Genomic DNA, 13,671 nt, shown 5'->3' with positions numbered 1-13,671 from the left:
CAAACCCTCTATTGATGATTGAAAAACGGTTTACACACGACTCGCAACAGATTTCGTTCGAATACTTCCGGAACAAGTGCTTCACTGACGAATTTTGTTCGAACCACAACGCTGTAAATGCTTCACCCACGTACTACAAATTCAAATCATCGCCAGCAGAACCTAAACATCTAACGTAACCTAACCAATGCCTATATATGCACAATAAACTAATATAATATTAATTCATATTTAAGAAAATTCCCGTTTTGAGTGAACAGTATGTTACAATTTATGAATGCGTCTGTGGGGTCGACCGCTGGATGGAATGGACTTGAGTCGAGGACGGGTTGAAGTAAGGCATAGACGTCACTTCAAAGGTAATTAACAAACAGAGACGTCAACTAACAATTCAGAGAATACGTCACAATAAACGTAGCTGGAAACAAACATCTCAATCACATGATATTGAATTTGTTTTTCTGCATATCTTGTTTAGGATGATTTACTGAGCACTTGCCTTTCACCTCTTTCTCTGACTCCCTCGCTCACTGCTGCTCAGTTAGGACTCGACCATTTGTCCGGGATGGTTCGAGACCATTTTGTCCGGGATGGTCCGAGACCATTTTGTCCGGGATGGTCCGAGACCATTTTGTCCGGGATGGTCCGAGACCATTTTGTCCGGGGTGGTCCGAGACCATTTTGTCCGGGGTGGTCCGAGACCATTTTGTCCGGGGTGGTCCGAGACCATTTTGTCCGGGGTGGTCCGAGACCATTTTGTCCGGGGTGGTCCGAGACCATTTTGTCCGGGGTGGTCCGAGACCATTTTGTCCGGGGTGGTCCGAGACCATTTTGTCCGGGGTGGTCCGAGACCATTTTGTCCGGGGTGGTCCGAGACCATTTTGTCCGGGGTGGTCCGAGACCATTTTGTCCGGGGTGGTCCGAGACCATTTTGTCCGGGGTGGTCCGAGACCATTTTGTCCGGGGTGGTCCGAGACTATTTTGTCCGGGGATGGTCAGAGACCATTTTGTCCGGGGTGGTCCGAGACCATTTTGTCCGGGGTGGTCCGAGACCATTTTGTCCGGGGTGGTCCGAGACCATTTTGTCCGGGGTGGTCCGAGACCATTTTGTCCGGGGTGGTCCGAGACCATTTTGTCCGGGGTGGTTCGAAACATCGCCAGTTCTTTCACTCTGTGAGGGGGTCGAGTTCTTTGAGAGGGCATATTTGTGATAAAGACGTCGCTTTACTTCAAATGTGAACCCGTCAGTGGATATCCGTCAGATATCCACTGACGGGGCGAAAGGTCTCTTGAAAGAGGCTATAGTTGGCAGGGACGCCGCTACACAGGGTATCATGGCATAACTGACACTTGACAGGGAGTGTAATGGCATTGCCTGCACTTGACAGGGCAACTGAGGCGTATATAACTGTCACGTGAAACGACAGAGGCGCGTCGTTCAAAGCAGCATTTGTGGTTTAGACGAAGCTTGATAGAACATTTGCGGTACAGCATCTTAAACACATCCCAAGGATTGTCGTTTAACCCTTTCTTCCTTCTTTGAAGTCGTCACCACTCCAATCCCTTTTACCCCCCTTAAATCACTGCCACTATCCTTCCCCCTTCCTTTCCCCCTTTCCCATCCTTTGCTTTCCTCTCCTTCCTCATAGTTTTGTATGTCCCGTACCCATCACCCTCAACATCATCATCCTATTCTCATCAGCACTGGCAACAACTCCCTCTTCCCCCTCCCCAATATCAACTCCTCTTCCTCCTCAGCCCCTGCCCCCCTCCTCCTCCTCTTCCCCCTAGCAACGCTTCATCCCTTCCCCCCTACCCCATGCTACACCCCCCCCCACCCCCATACCTGCTGCCATGCGCGGGGTGGCCCTGGGGGGGTGGCCCTGGGGGTGGATGACAGGTGGTGAGTGACCCAGCCACCTGTGCCCATGATTACCTGTAATCATCACCTGCAGGGGTTTTTGCAACCCCCCTTCTCCCCCCCCCCCTCCCCCTCTTCGTCTGACTCTTCGGGCGTCTGATCATACACGTCTGCGGATTTTAAAACCTCGCAGAGTTCAACAGCCTGGTTGACCAGTCAAGCAAGCAGGCCTATAGGCCTGGTCGGGGGACCGGGCCTGCGGGGACATTAAGCCCCGAAATCATCGCAAAGTAACCGCACAGGTAAGGTCACCTAATGGAAAAAACAATTATCCTACCCAACTTAATCCAACCGAGTTAATCACTGTCAGGGGAGAAATTGCATGCATATATATATATATATATATATATATATATATATATATATATATATATATATATATATATATATATAAAATATAATATAATATAAAAAACTGAAAACTCCACACCCCAGAAGGTTTCAAACCCAGACAGCCAGGAGGGACTGTGCTCCTGGCTGTCTGGGTACACACACACACACACACACACACACACACACACACACACACACACACACACACACACACACACACACACACACACTTGACAGTCAGAAAAATAGCTAAGTCGAACCGTCTTGCGTACGAATTGACCATTCCCCGTATTGACCTCTCAACTAATAGGTTGTGTTCATTAACGTCATGATAGCCGACTTGATCAATAAACCTACCAAGAAAACGTAACGGCAGTATAACATTGTGTGTGTGTGTGTGTGTGTGTGTGTGCATCGTACTCGATAAGATAGGTGGATAGTTGTTCGTTTCTTCATAGTTCGGTTGGGGACGTGGGATAATATATATATTTTTTATTTACTACTTACTGTAAAAAAAAAAAACGGGTTGCGGTGAGATGGACAACTGTGGTCGTGTAATGTGGTTCATGACAGCTTCACTCAGCCTCGCTCAGCTTCGCTCAGCTTCGCTCAGCTTCACTCGGCTGTTTCAGGGCCAGAAGGTCGACCACACTGCGTGGCGCCTTCTGCACCCATTTGATTCTTTTATTTTATTTATTTATTTTGTTATTGTTCATAATATATTTGTTTTAGCCGCCTTCTCCGTCTTTTCATCAACTTCATCTTCCATCCTCCCTATTCCTGTTGGCTGGTTTTTGCTTCCCTATTTTTTTTAACGCGCCAATTAAATCCCATTTTCTTTTTGCCTGTTTTCTCTTAGTTTCCCATTACTGTGATTCTTATTTTGACACTCGATCGTGCCCCCGCTTGAGTGTGTGTGTGTGTGTGTGTGTGTGTGTGTGTGTGTGTGTGTGTGTGTGTGTGTGTGTGTGTGTACTCACCTAATTGTACTCGCCTAATTGTGCTTGCGGGGATTGAGCTCTGGCTCTTTGGTCCCGCCTCTCAACCGTCAATCAACAGGTGTACAGGTTTCAGAGCCTATTGGGCTCAATCATATCTACACTTGAAACTGTGTTTGGAGTCAGCCTCCACCACATCACTGCCTAATGCATTCCATTTGTCAACCACTCTGGCACTAAAAAAATTCTAATATCTCTGGCTCATTTGGGCACTCAGGTTCCACCTGTGTCCCCCTAGTGCGTGTGCCCCTTGTGTTAAATAGCCTGTCTTTATCTACCCTGTCAATTCCTCTGAGAATCTTGTACGTGGTGATCATATCCCCCCTATCTCATCTGTCTTCTAGCGACGTGAGGTTTAACTTCCGTAGTCTCTCCTCGTAGCTCATACCTTTTAGCTCTGGGTACTAGTTTGGTGGCAAACCTTCGAACTTTTACAGTTTAGTCTTATGCTTGATTAGATATGGACTCCATGCTGGGGCTGCATATTCCAGGATTGGTCTGACATATGTGGTATACAAAGTTCTGAATGATTCTTTGCACAAGTCTAAATGCCGTTCTTATGTTAGCCAACCTGGCATATGCCGCTGATGTTATCCTCTTGATATGAGCTTCAGGGGACAAGTCTGGCATGATATCAACCCCCAGGTCTTTCTCTCTCTCTCTGACTCTTGAATAATTTCATCTCCCAAATGATACCTTGTAACTGGCCTCCTGCTCCCTACACCTATCTTCATTACATTACATTTGCTTGGGTTAAACTCTAACAACCATTTGTTCGATTATTCCTTTAGTTTGCCTAGGTCTTCTTGAAGCCTCAAGCTGTCCTCCTCTGTTTTAATCCTTCTCAGAATTTTTGCATCGTCCGCAAACATTGAGAGAAATGAATCTATACCCCCCGGGAAGATCATTTACGTATATCAGAAACAGGATAGGACCGAGTACAGAGCCCTGTGGGACTCCACTGGTGACTTCACGCCAATCTGAGGTCTCACCCTTAACTGTAACTCTTTGCTTCCTATTGCTTAGGAACTGGAGCACTTTACCAGTTACTCCTGCCTGTTTCTCCAGCTTATGTATGAGCCTCTTATGGGGTACTGTCTCAAAGGCTTTCCGACAGTCCAAAAAAATGCAGTCCGCCCATCCTTATCTTTCTTGCTTAATCTTTGTCACCTGATCGTAGAATTCTATTAAGCCAGTAAGGCAAGATTTACCCTCCCTGAACCCATGTTGGCGATTTGTCACGAAGTCTCTTCTCTCCAGATGTGTTACTAGATTTTTTCTCACGATCTTCTCCATCACTTTGCATGGAATACAAGTTAAGGACACTGGCCTGTAGTTCAGTGCCACTTGTCTGTCACCCTTTTTGTATATTGGGACCACATTAGCCGCCTTCCATATTTCTGGTAGATCTCCCGTCTCCAGTGACCTACTATACACTATGGAGAGTGGCAAGCAGAGTGCCTCTGCACACTCTTTTAATACCCATGGTGAGATCCTGTCCGGAACAACAGCCTTTCTCACATCCTGATCCAATACGTGTCTCTTGACCTCATCTCTCGTAATTTCGAACCCTTCCAAGGCCACCTGGTTTACTGCCCTCTCTCCTAGCACAGTGACCTCACCATGTTCTATTGTGAAGACCTCCTGGAACCTCTTCTTGAGTTCTTCACACACCTCTTTGTCATTCTCTGTATACCTGTCCTCGCCTGTTCTACGTTTCATTACCTGGTCTTTCACTTTTGTTTTCCTCCTGATGTGACTGTGGAGTAGCTTTGGATCGGTCTTGGCTTTGTTTGCTATATCATTTTCATAATTTTTCTCTGCTTCCCTTCTCACACTAACATTCTCATTCCTGGTTCTGTGATATCTCTTTCTGCTTTCTGTTGTTCTGTTATTCCGGAAGTTCCTCCACGCCCTTTTGTTCAGTTTCTTTGCTTCCATACATGCCCTATTATACCATGGATTCTTCTTTTGCTTCTCGGATTTTCCCTTTGGGCCGGGATGAACCTGTTTACTGCCTCCTGACACTTTTGGGTGACATAGTCCATCGTGTGTGTGTGTACGTATTCTCGATAATATATTTATCTGCTTCACTTAGAAACCTCGATACCCTATAGTTAATTTACAAAAAAGAAGAATCCGCAGTCTTTCACAGCATCACCAAGGTAACACAGCGTCACCAAAGTAACACAGCGTCACCAAGGTAACACAGCGTCACCAAGGTAACACAGCACCACTAAGCTAACACAGCTCAAGATGCACAAAAAATGTCCTCAGAAATTCCTAAGATTAAAAAAAGAAGAAAAACTGTCAACATGAGGCAATTCCGACTGATCGTCTCGTCAGCTCGCGACAAATCTTGAGATTAATCTCATTTAGTCTTTTTTTGAGGTCAACGTGAAGAGTCGCGGCTCGTCTTGACAATTATAGTCCCTCTGGCAACTGGCTCTTAAGGCGCTGTAAATCCTCCATAGAACGAACACGTTTTGGCTCCTAAGCCAGCTAGCCGCTGAGCAGACTGCATTCGGATGAGGTACATAACATTTGCTGGCTTAACTGTTATAGGCAATACAGGGATATAATCCTCATTCAATAAGGACGGAGATACACTACTGTAGTTCTAAAATTTTACTCTTTGACATTGTGTGTTGCCACTAGAAGTAAACAGAAGGTTTCGTTAGTTGATTTAACGAAAGCACGAATATAATCTGGACACGTTTTCCCTCCAGCTAGTCTGAGGGCGACTGTATTCCCCTCTTTCACTTCCCCTTCCCGAGGGGAATGGGGGGAAATGTTACTACCGTCATTCCATTCTCGGCTCCACACTTCTACAAATGCTGTGATCGGAATGAGCGAAAACGCTAACTGCACGAATCGGAAGAAGGTAAGGCGGAGAAAGCACTAAGACTACATGACACTTGCAAGGGGCATGAGGATAAGGATTTAGGATGGATGGGTGAGGGAGGGGATGGTGCCCAACCACTTGCTAGACGGTCGGGGATTGAGCACCGACCTGTATGAAGAGAGACTGTTAGCTCTACTGTCCAGCCCAAGTAGTTGGACCCATAAACAAAAAAAGGAGGCCCAATTGGTTCGGTTGAAGTGTTGGGTTTCAGTTTGTTTGGGTTGAAATGGTTTTTATTGTTAACTCTCACAGGAATAAGAATAGCCCAATTTCAAAGGTAAACAAACCAGAAAACATTCTTCCGTAGAAAGTTTATCAACCCGTTCTTTCAACTGAACCGCCGTTATGTGTTACGTACCAAATGCAACGTGCTATGAAAGGTAGCGGTCGGCCAAAATCCACCATTTCCGCTCAGCGAGTGTTTAGCGTAGATTGGGGGGTTACCTTGAGGTGTTTTCGGGGGGTTTTGGTCGTTTGACCGACGACCGGTCCCTGCGGCCCGGTCGTCGACCAGGCCTCCTCGTTGCTGGACTGGTCAACCAGGCTGTTGGACGCGGCTGCTTACAGCCTGTACGAATCACAGTCTGGTTGATCAGGTATCCTATGGAGGTGCTTATCGCGTTCTCTCTCTTGAACACTGTGAGGGGTCGGCCAGTTATGCCCCTTTTGTGTAGTGGAAGAGTGTTGAACAGTCTCCGGCCTCTGATATTGATAGTTCTCTCTCAGAGTACCTGTTGCGCCTTTGCCTTTCAACGGGGGCATTCTGCACATCCTGCCATGCCTTCTGGTCTCATGTGATGTTATTTCTGTGTGCAGGTTTGGGACCAGCCCTTCTACTATCTTCCACGTGTAAATTATTATGTATCTCTCTCGCCTGCGCTCAAGAGAATACAGATTTAGGCATTTTAGTCGGTCCCAATAGTTTAGATGTTTTACTGAGTGGATTCTAGCAGTAAAGGATCTCTGCACGCTCTCCAGGTCAGCAATTTCTCCAGCTTTGAATGGGGCTGTCATTGTGCAGCAGTACTCCACTCTAGAGAGCACTAGCGTCGTGAAGAGTATCATCATTGGTATAGCATCTCTAGTTTGAAAAGTTCTTGTTATCCAACCTGTCATTTTTCTTGCAGTTATGACGGCAACTTTATTGTGTCCATTAGATGTAAGTTCTTCCGACATGAGTACACCCAAATCCTTTACTTTGCTTTTGTTCTATGTTATGAATTGACTGCGTTTTGTACGTGGTTTCTGCTGCTATATTTGTATTTTTTTCCGTAGCGCAAGAGCTGGAATTTATATTCATTAAATACCATATTATTTTCTGTAGCCCATTAAAAGACCTGATTTACATCTGATTGGAGGTTCGCTGTACTCTCTATGCTGTCTACTCTCATAAAAATCCTAGTGTAATCTGCAAAGGTTGATACAGTGCTATAGGTTGTGTCCTTGTCTATATCCGATATGAGGATGAGAGAAAATACTGGAGCAAGCACAGTACCCTGGGGGACAGAGCTCTTCACGGTAAATGGTCCAGATTTGATTTTATTAACTTTTACACATTGGGTTCTATTAGTGAGGAAATTGTAGATCCATCTGCCTATTTTTTCCGGTAATTCCTTTTGAGCGCATTTTGTGTGCAATAACACCATGGTCACATTTGTCGAAGGCTTTTGCGAAATCTGTGTGAATTACATCAACGTTTCGCTTGTCTTCCAGGGCATCTAATGCCTTGTCATAGTGGTCCAGCAACTATGACAGGCAACAGCGCCCAGTTCTGAAACCATGTTGTCCGGGGTTATGGAGATGCTGTGATGGCTTGGGTTACGTTAGGTTGGGGTGGCTTCGGTTTGGTCAGGGTGGGGTGGCTTTGGTTAGGTTAGGTTGGGGTGGCTTGGGTTCGTAAGTTCCTGGATGGGGTTCAGACGGTTTAAGTTTGGTTTACGTATTTTGGGGGGCCAATGAAGAGAGAGTGCTGACTGGCTGGCTTTATAAGATCACCGCATTACGTTTCTGACCAATCAGAAAATATACTCCATACCCTGGACAGATATACTCCATTCCCTGAACAAATATACTCCATACCAGTTCAGATATGCTCCATAAACCTTGTACACTGGGCAGTACAGGGTATGTAAAGTACACTCAATAAATACACACCAATAAGCGGGGGTATACACGTGTGTGTATATAATATATATATATATATGTATATATATATACGTGTGTATATATATATATATATATATATATATGTGTGTATATATATATATAATATATATAATATATATATATATATATATATATATATATATATATATATATATATATATATATATATATATATATATATATATATATATATGTCGTACCTAGTAGCCAGAACGCACTTTTCAGCCTACTATGCAAGGCCCGATTTGCCTAATAAGCCAAGTTTTCCTGAATTAATATATTTTCTCTATTTTTTTTTCTTATGAAATAATAAAGCTACCAATTTCATTATGTATGAGGTCAATTTTTTGTTATTGGAGTTAAAATTAACGTAGATATGACCGAACCTAACCAACCCTACCTAACCTAACCTAACTTATCTCTGTAGGTTAGGTTAGGTTAGGTAGCAGAAAAAGTTAGGTTAGGTTAGGTAGGTTAGGTAGTCGAAAAAACATTAATTCATGAAAACTTGGCTTATTAGGCAAATCTCGCCTTGCATAGTAGGCTGAGAAGTGCGTTCTGGCTACTAGGTACGACATATATATATATACACGTGTATAATATATGTAATATAATATGCATGCACCATGACGTATATATATGTGCATACATACATCCCGTTAGGGTGACGTGGCACCAGACGCGCCAATTAGAGGACGGCGTCGCCAATTAGACACAAATTTCACGCATTTTTAAAGGCATTTCATCAGGCGTCCAAGAGAATTAAGTGAACATCACCGCTAATGTCCAACCTTTGCGCTCTTATTACAGGTGACTCTGCCACTGCATTTGATGAATAGACACCTGTGGCGGCGTACCGATTACAGAGGGCGAAATAAACGGCGTTACATTGCACGTATATAAGCGAGGGTTATAGAGAAGGGCCTATTAAGCGAGGATTATTGTGCGTATATTAAGCAAAGATTACAGTATATTAAGAAATTTATTACAATGTATGAATTAAGTTAGGATTAAAGTGTGTGTATTAAGCGAGGATTACAGGACATTAAGTGAGGATTAAGTGTACATAAGTTTATTAGAGGTTATATATTAGCTAAGAACATACACATTTGACAAGATCATGAAGAAGCATCTGTTTTACACCATGTGTTTCATGATTCATGGAATTATACGAAATGCATGCATGTTTTGAACTAAAAAATGGACTTGTGAAAGACCTGTGGAGACTAAATGCAGGGTTCACGTTCATACCAGTGTGTGAACAATTTATATATATGTATATATAATATATATAATATATATTATATATATATAATTTAAACCTAGAAGGGATACCACCTCTGGTGCAAGTGTAGGGACCCATAGCCTCGGAGAAGAAAATAAAGAGTACTCAGAGAAGACCTTGTGGATCCTCACTGAACACTTTGATATTTTCTTCTCCTTCCACCTCTATTCTTTTGGTATGTGTGTATATTTATCTAACTTTATTTGAAAATGTCATTACACAAAAAAGTTACAATATTGATTACGTGCAGGGTACAAGGCTGCTTGTCACAAGTTGAACAGCTCCTCCAGCTCCTCAGATGGCGGGCAGGAACCATGGATGCAGTGAGCATTTCCTCTCTGGATTGCCACACTAAGGCTCTGAAAAAGAAAATTGGCAGCTCTAGGGTCTCTAGTTGTTTCGATTACCTTAGACCCCAACTCCTTCAAAAAGCTAGCAGCACTTTTACCCCAGGCACCAAGTGTCTCTGAGGCAATGGGGACAAAATTGTATTGGTGCTCAAGGTCTCTGTATTTACGTGACTTGGCTGCTTCCCGGTGATTGACAGCTCCTCCTGCTTGTGTAGCACTGAAGTCAACATAGGTATTGGCTAAAGTTGAAACGCAAGTGTAGTCCCACACGAACTGTCACCATTTTTCCAGGGGTTCACCGTGATTCCGTCTGGGCGACCGACAGGTTCATCAGAGTTACGGGACATTAGGTAACGGGGCTCTCTCTCTCTGCTGGACAACCGGCTGTGGTAAGGCTTCTCTTAATAATGTCATTGACCTCGCCGTGTCTTGCATACCATCCTCCTGTCCTTTGGCAGAGAAGGCCATACCGTCCGTATCTGTCGGCCTCTGCCTCGCCACAAATACACCTGTATTCAGTGTGGATTGGGGCAGCGAGGTGGAGAGCCACGGCAATTCGGAGGGCCTGCGGTGTGAGAAGGGTGCCGGTTGCTGACATTGGGGTTGCTAATAGGAAATCACCTGCATGGGGAGCTGCTACAGCTATTAAGTCGGGCAGTGTCATGTGGTGCTGTCGCAGCTTCTTGGTCGGCAATGGGGCGATCCCAGCTGGATTGCTTATGGGCTTCAGAAGGCGGTGGTTGGGGTGCTGGTCCTGCGAGAGAGACCCATTTGGTTGTGCAGTCTGTGAAGCTGGGATCATGTACCCCTGCCTGTTGAACTTGGTGCTCAGGTAGGATTTCCTTCACCAAGTTGTCAGACCCCACTGAAGAGGACAGGAACGCTGGTACAGCAATTTATGTTGCTGTGCGCACGCCGAGACCCCCGAGTCTGACAGGACGGGAGGCCTGTTTCCACTGTAAGTCGCTGAGGGAAAGATTGAGGGCTTTTTCTAGTGTTGATTTCAGCAAGCTGTCGTACTCTTCTAATTGAATATTGTTGAAAGATGGCGAACATCTTTAGAAAGTAGGTCAGCCTGGGGAGGGACAAGCATCTGGTGATGAGGTAAAGTGCATCATGAGCATCGATGTCTTCAATCCTCTCGTTCATCCTCTTCAGGTCAGTGATCTTCTTACCAAGGACCCCGTGGATGGCATTCCTTCCAAGAGCACCACCTAGGAGTGTGCTGTCCTCAGGGTTGGTTGTATGAATATATATATAGTATGTATGTGATATATATATATATATATATATATATATATATATATATATATATATATATATATATATATATATATATAAGCATCAAGAAATATGGACCAATAGGCTTTCTACAAACACTTCTATTCAATATCCATTGTTTCGTGTTCTGTCTTGTGTTGATGAAATTAATACCCTATTAATACCACATCTTGTTCTGTCTTGTGTTAATGCCACATCACCCCTTCCACCTCACTCAAATGTAGATATAAAATCGGAGATGCGTAAGTTCTATTCAGTTGTGTATTTGTGAACTAAAGTCTTTGAAAATGTAATAAGTTTTACGAAACGCGCTCGTGTCGCGTCAGACTAGAAATAAAAATGAATTTTGGAGAATTGATTTTTGATTTACCTCCAACAGTGAAGCGAAATGTACGAAAGATTGAGAAAATTCGTGTTAGAATTATTAATCTTACTTTTTCGGTCATATTTAATAATATACGTCTACAGGAAAGACTGCTACCGAAATATACTAATATATATATATATATATATATATATATATATATATATATATATATATATATATATATATATATATATATATATATATATATATATATATATATATATATATAATATCGTACCTAGTAGCCAGAACGCACTTCTCAGCTACTATGCAAGGCCCGATTTGCCTAATAAGCCAAGTTTTCATGAATTGTTTTTCGACTACCTAACCTAACTTTTTCGGTTACCTAACCTATAAAGATAAGTTAGGTTAGGTTAGGTAGGGTTGGTTAGGTTCGGTCATATATCTACGTTAATTTTAACTCCAATAAAAAAAATTGACCTCGTACATAATGAAATGGGTAGCTTTATCATTTCATAAGAAAAAAATTAGAGAAAATATATGCAGGAAAAATTGGCTTATTAGGCAAATCGGGCCTTGCATAGCAGGCCGAGTACGACATTCTGGCTACTAGGTACAGCATTATATATATATATATATATATATAATATATATATATATATATATATATATATATATATATATATATATATATATATATATATATATAATATTATAATGTTTGTGGTTGAATATGACCGAAAAGGTAAGATTATTAATTCTAACACGAATCTTCTCAATATTTCTTATGTTTTTCTTCACTGTCGGTGGTAATAAAAATAACAATTTTCCGAAATTCATTTTATAATTGTCTGATGCCTGAACGCGTTTCGTAATTCGTATTACATATTCAAAGACTTAATTTCCACACAAATTCTTCGTACTTACAATCTATTGGATGAGGTGATATGGTACAAAAGTTTTGGGTGAGGTGACAAACACAAGACAGAACATGAAACAATGGGTATAAATTGGATAAGTGAACATATGAATGGAAGTAACTGCAGAAGGCCTATTGGCCCATACTTCCTCTTGCTGCTTCCATATTGGTTCGGGGTCTTGAAGTAGGTAGAATATAGTTGTGCATTAATTGTTAATACACAACTATATAATAATTAAATTTTTTGGTGACACGGTATGTTGAATAATTAATAATTTGGTTTTTGGGCTCGGCCGAAGCTTGGACATTTAGCCACACAAGAGATGGCACGGGCATGAATGCCACCTTTTGGAAGCCTCTAAGGAAGCTTGGACGAGCACAACATGAGACTCCGATGGCTGCACGCTGCATACGGGTAATATATATATATTTATAGGTGGCGTAGTTGCTGATTTTAGATTTTCTTTTAATTGGTTTAATTTTTTTCATCCATTTTTGCGTGATGAAATTGTCAGCATCTGTTGCTGACTGCGTCTGAAGTTGACGTCGATGGCGTGAATGCTGTGTCGCCGGGAGATGAATTATCACTGGGACTATGATGCTGTGTTGCCGGGAGATGAAATGAGATCACTGGGTACACTAATTTTGAAACATGGGGTTTGATAATTCCAAAAACTATTCAATAATACAGAGCTTTTCATTTAAGACGCTCACTTTCCCCAACCCCATTCACCACAGAGCAACTTTCTCTCTCTCTCTCTCTCTCTCTCTCTCTCTCTCTCTCTCTCTCTCTCTCTCTCTCTCTCTCTCTCTCTCTCTCTCTCTCTCTCGCTCGCTCGCTCGCTCGCCCCTCCCCTACAACAAAACAGCACTCCCACTCAAGTCCTCTTACATCGCTATCTTTCCTCCCTTGCCCCATAGTGCTCTCCCTCGCTCACAACGCCTCTCCCTCCTCTTCTCTCATTGCCCCTTCCCTCTCCCATAACAGCGCCAGGCAGAACGTAATAATGACACTGTAACAGCAGCAGCAATCAGAGCTTGTCTGTGCCCAGTGGCTCAGAGTCTGACTGCCAGGGTCGACCAATCGTGGAGGTCTTACCACAACGCCCTCATTACTTCTGATGGGGGTCGACCCTCACATGTAGGTTGTGTGACAAGGGTATTCCTGTGATGGATCTATTCACT

The sequence above is a fragment of the Procambarus clarkii genome, chromosome 47, assembly GCF_040958095.1.
Source record: "Procambarus clarkii isolate CNS0578487 chromosome 47, FALCON_Pclarkii_2.0, whole genome shotgun sequence".
In the NCBI taxonomy this organism is placed as follows: Eukaryota; Metazoa; Arthropoda; class Malacostraca; order Decapoda; family Cambaridae; genus Procambarus; species Procambarus clarkii.
This window is presented reverse-complemented; position numbering follows the sequence as displayed.